Source organism: Poeciliopsis prolifica, unplaced genomic scaffold, assembly GCF_027474105.1.
Source record: "Poeciliopsis prolifica strain line A6 unplaced genomic scaffold, Auburn_PproV2 SCAFFOLD063, whole genome shotgun sequence".
Taxonomy (NCBI): domain Eukaryota; kingdom Metazoa; phylum Chordata; class Actinopteri; order Cyprinodontiformes; family Poeciliidae; genus Poeciliopsis; species Poeciliopsis prolifica.
The window spans coordinates 1,240,487-1,246,618 of record NW_026562438.1 but is presented as its reverse complement, the minus strand read 5'-3'; the positions used below and the strand labels follow the sequence as shown (position 1 = coordinate 1,246,618).

The window sequence follows — 6,132 nt, the reverse complement described above, 5'->3', positions numbered from 1 at the left end:
TTCATGGTCATAGGTCAGCACCGAACCATTTCCAATAAAATCCAGCATGAATGATGTCCATTGACCTTTGACCTCTGGAAACATTTTCATTAATGTCTTCAAAACAATAGCGACACAAACAGTTGGGTTTATTGATTTTGTCTGATTTGAAGAAGGTCCAGACCAGAGTGGGCCCCTGAAGGCCACTCTGGGCCCTGAAGGCCACTCTGGGCCACTCTGGGCCCCTGAGGGCCACTCTGGGCCACTCTGGGCCCCTGAGGGCCGGTTCTGTCCTGCATGTCTTTGCTCTCTCTGGTTTGATGCACCTGGATCCAATGAGGCTCTACAGGAGCACTGGTTGTTGGTCCCACCAGGGAGAGACAAACACATGCAGGATGCGGGCCCTCCAGGACCCACAGTGGAGGGACCCACAGTGGAGGGACCCACAGTGGTTCAGACCAACGTCACTGCGTTGAGCGTCCGGCTGCAGGATTTCAGGTATCAGGTTTTATTTCTTGTTTCTGATGATTGAGATCATTTTATTTCTGTGTTCAGAAACAACCAGCAGGTAACGCTCTGGATCCGACCCGGTTCTGGTTCCGCCCGACCCGGTTGCGTCCAGATGCAGCGGCTGCAGATGAGCTGCTGTTCCCACCTAAACATCTTTTAAAAATGAGTCCAGTTTATCGTGATGCACTTTAAAAACCAATTTCTGCTTCTAGTTCATCATTTCTCCTAATAAAACATGGCTGACATGTTTTCCAAAATAAAAGCCCTAGAAACACAAAACAATTTTCTAAATTTAACATAAAATGTTTTATTATGAAAGCTGACAGTTTAAGTTTATTTTAATGTTCATATTTTAGAACAAAATTAATTACAAGAGAAAATACATTTTGTAGGATGAAGCGACTCTTGTATAAATATGGAAAATGAAGAAATATAGTTTGAAGTTCCTTTTAAAGCTGGTTGTTATTAAAATCAGAATTTATGAAAAATAATCTCTTGTGTTGATCATAAATATTTCTGAGTTGTTCACTTCTGGACCAGCAGAGGGCGACAGTAGAAAGGAAGAAACCAGCAGAACCAGAACTTCTTCATTTATTTATTCATCTGTTTAGTTTCATGTTTTAGTGTAAAAATTAAATTATTGAATCCAGGTGAGCCGACAGGCCGGTTCTGCTCGGTTCGGTTCTGTTTGGTTTGGTTCTGGTCCAAACGCTTCGTTTCACAAACAAAAGATTTTAAAGAAAAATGGAGAAGCTTCATGCAGAATCCTGGCGTATCGTCCTGGTACCAGAACCACTGGTCCGTTTTGATGTCGTCAGTGGTTCTGCAGCTGGATGTGGAGGTAGCGGTTCTGGCCCGGTTCTGGCCTGGTTAGAGGACTCTGGCCAGCAGGACGCTCAGCAGCAGAGTGGCAGACAGACCGGACCTCTGGGATTCCCCTGCAGACAAACCCGGGTTAATCTGTGGTTCTGGTTCTGGTTGTGGTTCTAGTGGGCCGGAGCAGACTCACCTGCAGCCCGCAGCATGACCTCGGTGACCCCCACGACCCGTTGTGCGGCGCCGGCTGGATGCGCAGCAGCCTGCAGAGCAGCGGGTAGATGTGGATGCTGTCGAACGGGTCGGACACAAAGTTCTGCTTGAAGCTCGGTCCGACGGCCCGGAAGATGGTCTTCATGTCCATCTCCCCGTTGTGGAAGCCGTGGTCGCCTTTGTTCACGTAGACGATGAACCTCTGAGAAACAGAGAGGCAGCGTGACCTTTGACCTCAGCTGCTCTGCAACCAGAACCTGCATTTCATTGCATTCTGCCGTTGAGGCTACCGCTAACTACCTGCTAATGAAGCCTTGCTAGCTCGCCAGCTGGCGTTGGTTTGTTTCTGCGTATTTAATGATGAACTGCAGGAAGATGGCGTCTCCATCACCTCCAGCTGTTTGACGTTCAATCTGGGATTAAAGCTTTGGCATCGTGGTCGTTACGGCGAAATTGCATATTTTACTTGTAATTAAATACAAATATCCATTTTTGTACATTACTGTCATGGTGCTAAATTTACACTATTTCTTTACAATCTGCTGTAAAATAATCCGAATTCTGCTACTTTTAGCAGATTAGCAGGTTTTCCCACTGCTTCAGATTTAAAGATGAATCTCAAGATCGATGATGAAATGCTGGAGTTTGGACTTCAGCTAAACGAATCGTCTTGTAGGGACCATTAATGTCATCACTAGCAAAATGAATGAATCGGAAATCGTTCAGGGAACAGAGACGATAACGAGTCTTTCTGAAGCCGAGGAGAACAGAACCTCTGGGCCTTACAGAACCTCTGGACCTTACAGAACCTCTAATCCTTACAGAACCTCTGGGCCTTACAGAACCTCTGGGCCTTACAGAACCTCTAGTCCTTACAGAACCTCTAGTCCTTACAGAACCTCTAGTCCTTACAGAACCTCTGGGCCTTACAGAACCTCTGGGCCTTACAGAACCTCTGGGCCTTACCGAGTTCAGGTTGAAGCCCAGGTCCGCCACCACCACGATGGGCGGCAGCCGCTTGCTTCTCCCAGATGGAAACTCTCTGGGATGTCCTGTTTCTTGTAGACGGTCAGATTGGGAGCATTGGTCAGGGCGTCGTAAACCTCCTGGTCCTTCCCCGGCCGCGGCGTCACGATGCCGAAGCCGCCGTAGTCCAGGATCTCGAAGGAGGTGAGCTCCAGCAGGTTCAGGTACTTGTTGAGGACGATCTCGTCCACCAGCGGCCGCTTCTTGACGGCGGTCATGCCGTGATCAGAGGTGATGACGACGTCCAGGCTGTCGTCCAGGCCGTGCCTGCTGATGGCGTGGCGCAGGTAGCCGACGGTGCGGTCGATCTGCTGGATGACGGTCTTCCTGTCCGGGTGGTCCGGCCCCTTGTTGTGGCCCACGAAGTCCGGCTCGCCGTAGTACAGGGTCACCAGGTCAAAGTCCTCCTCTGAGAACCAGCTCAGAACCGTGTCGATGTTCTCACGCCATTCTGTCTCATTGGTGTAAGGGTGGCCGGGCTCCGCCATCCGAACTCTGTTGACCCTTTGACCCCCGTAGGCGGCGCCCCCTCCCGGGAAGAAGAACGAAGCGGTTTTCAGACCCTGAAGGAAGGAGATCAGTTTGATTCACTGGTTAATGTCGTTTGGAGCCGATGCTGAGAAACTCCTGACCTCTGGCTGTAAACTCTCATATTGATGAGAAAACTTTACAAGATATTCGTAACATTATCATGTTTCTCAACCATGTGGCAGGGGATGCAAATACTGGCTAGTTAAAAAGCAACGTAAGGACCCTGGTCTAGTCCTTACATTAATAGACCAGACCAGGATGTCAAACTCCAGTCCTCCAGCTGTCCTGCAGCTTTTAGATGAGCCACAGATCCAAACAGGAATGAAACGGCTTCATTCCCTCCTCCTGGTTCTCCAGAGCCTTAATGACCTCATTATTCTATTCAGGTGCAGCAGAGACTCATCTAAAGGTTGCAGGACAGCAGGCCTGCAGGACTGGATGTTGACACCCTGGACTAGACAGTCAAGGATGATGTAAAATGTTCGAACGTTTTCTGTTTTGCAAAGCTTGAAGATATTAAATTGGGAAATTTTAATCCATCTACGGAGAACATTTTCATCAGACACTGACTGGAAAACCTTCGACTCATAAGTCTCCTTAAAGGTGTAAAACCGTATTTATTTCAACTAATCTGTGAAATAAATCCTCCGTTTTAGGAGTTACATGGTTAAGAAATGTGATAACGTTACTAATATCTTTCAAAGTTTCCTCTTCGGTCACATTTCAGTTCGTTTTCTCATGAATATGTGAGAGTTTAGGGCTACAGGGTCTGAGTTTCCAGCTGCTCGTGGACTTGCCTGGTTCTGAGCCGTGATCCACAGCGGCAGCACTCCGTTGTCCCACCACTCCGACCTCTTCAGGGTCTCTTTGAAGGGAACTTTCAGGTTTGTTGTTTCGTTGAACATTAAGTTGTGGACAACTTCGTGGTCTTCAATCCATCTACCTGAGACGAGACATTTAGCTCTGTGATTCTGAAATGACTCTGTGCTCCACTGTAATGCTGCCATCTGGTGGTCAGATTTGGCTGTTCAGTGAAGCAGTGGTGATCAGATTGAATTCAGGTAAATTGGGCCATTTAAAGATTTACTTAGCGTCACATTTTTATGCTTAGTTTAAATATTTTTTGCTTACTAAATATTTACTTGCATCAGTATTCAGTCTCCATTTTTCACTGTGACTCAGCATAATCTCTAACAGGGGGCTCGTCCGGGATTGAAACATTATGCTTCTTTACTGCCCCTGAAGGACTCATCATCATGATGATCATGTAAAATTTAACTTGTGTGCAACTAAACAACATGGGTACCAAACACACCAGTTCAGTCCCAGTAACACAGGTTTTAGTTTTCAGCCAACAAATGGTGCCCCCTGCTGGAGTTCAGTTGACTCATGTTCACAATATTGTATCTGAAGCAGTGAGTTTAAAGTTCTTCACAACTAAACTTATTCTGTCTCTGACGGACGACGTCAATAAAACGATTTGTAAACTAAATCAAATCCGTTTGCAGAAAGATGGATTTCATATTGATCTTCTTTTTATAGCCTTTTTTATTAAATAAGTGGCAACATTAAACAAAAACAAATACTTCAGCAAATTGTTCTGCACAAAAATATATATTTTTCAAGAATCTGAATTGTATGACTCTTATAGAGCCGGAAAGTTTCTCCATTTAAACATTTTCAGGCCTGCTGAGGTGAAAATCCAGTGATTCAACAAAGAGTCGCATTTAAATGAAAACCTTCACTTCCTGTTTTGATCAGCAAACATCTGATTGTATCTAATGCAGCCATAAATCTCCACTTAGTGAAGGAAGATGAACTCAACCAGCTGATAACGCTGATAAGCAGTGATCAATAATCCAGAAATAATCTAAGAATACAGGATTAGATTACATTTCTTTTCCTATAAGCTGTTTCTGGTCTGCAGCGCTTCAGGACCGGATCATTTTCAGACTGGAGTCCAGCTCCTTCTTTATATCTAACAAATTCAACGTCAAACGTTTGTGCAGCAAAAATTTTCATTTTTTATTAACATTTTAAACATGCTAATAAAAAACATCAAAGCAGCACAAACACAACCTTTTCTGCTCAAACAGTCGGGTTGTTTGACATCAGTTTTGTCTGATTTGAAGAAGTTTGAGGGTGGTTGACCTTTCCTGACCTCTGGAAACATTTGTATTAATATCTTTAAAATTTTTGCTGCACAAACCAAAACGCTTGACGCCAATTTTTGTAGATTAGTAGAAGGTGGAGCGCAGACAGCCTCCGGAGGATTGAGACCAAAGCGCTTTGTTTCCAGTGGTTTAATGAAACCGTTTGGCTGACAGAAGAACCGAAACCTGGTTCCTGAACCTGATTTCCTCCGAGCCGTTCTGGGACTTCACGTTTGGTTTCTGTTGCTCTGTCCTGAAATGTCAGTTTCCCCCTGGAGGACTGACAAAGCTCTTCTTCTTCTTCATAACTAATTGTTGCTGTAATTACGTTTGGCTTAAGGCCGTCCGGCGGCGCTCCAGACCTGTGATGGTGGTGAAGTGTGACGGCGATGTCATGGTCATCATGGGGGGGGTGATGTATTTGGCCTTGACCCCGTCCATGGCCATGCGGTCCAGGTGCGGCGTGTCCACGTCCTGGTCGTAGTCCCACCTGAACCCGTCGAATGACACCAGCAGCAGCTTGGTCTTCTCCTCCTGGCTGCTCAGCGGCTTCCCGCCGATGCCGCTCGCCGCCACGAGCACGAGGAAGATCTCCAGCCTCATCTTCAGCCTCACTGCAACTGCCTGGCGCTCGGCCGGCGCTCACCTGTGCAGGTGACCCTGGTTAATGAGTAGTAAGAGTTCCTGATACAGATCTGCTGATGGGGGATCAGACCTTTGACTGTGAACTAACGGGTCTTATCCGAACCGACTTTAATGATTAGATGAACTTTGAAAGCTGCTCATTGGTGTTTATACATCTGGACCAATCAGATTCTTAAAGCTGATATTTTGATCAATAATAAGACCAGAGAATCTGAAGTTCTGTCCTGTGATGGACTGACCTGTCTCCAGGCAGACGAGG

General features: G+C 46.1%; 1 pseudogene; it reads right to left on the bottom strand.

Moving 5' to 3' along the window:
* Positions 1-1,070: 1,070 nt before the first annotated feature.
* On the bottom strand, positions 1,071-5,870 carry LOC129351025 (ectonucleotide pyrophosphatase/phosphodiesterase family member 7-like; annotated as a pseudogene).
* Between the last annotated feature and the right edge of the window lie 262 nt (positions 5,871-6,132).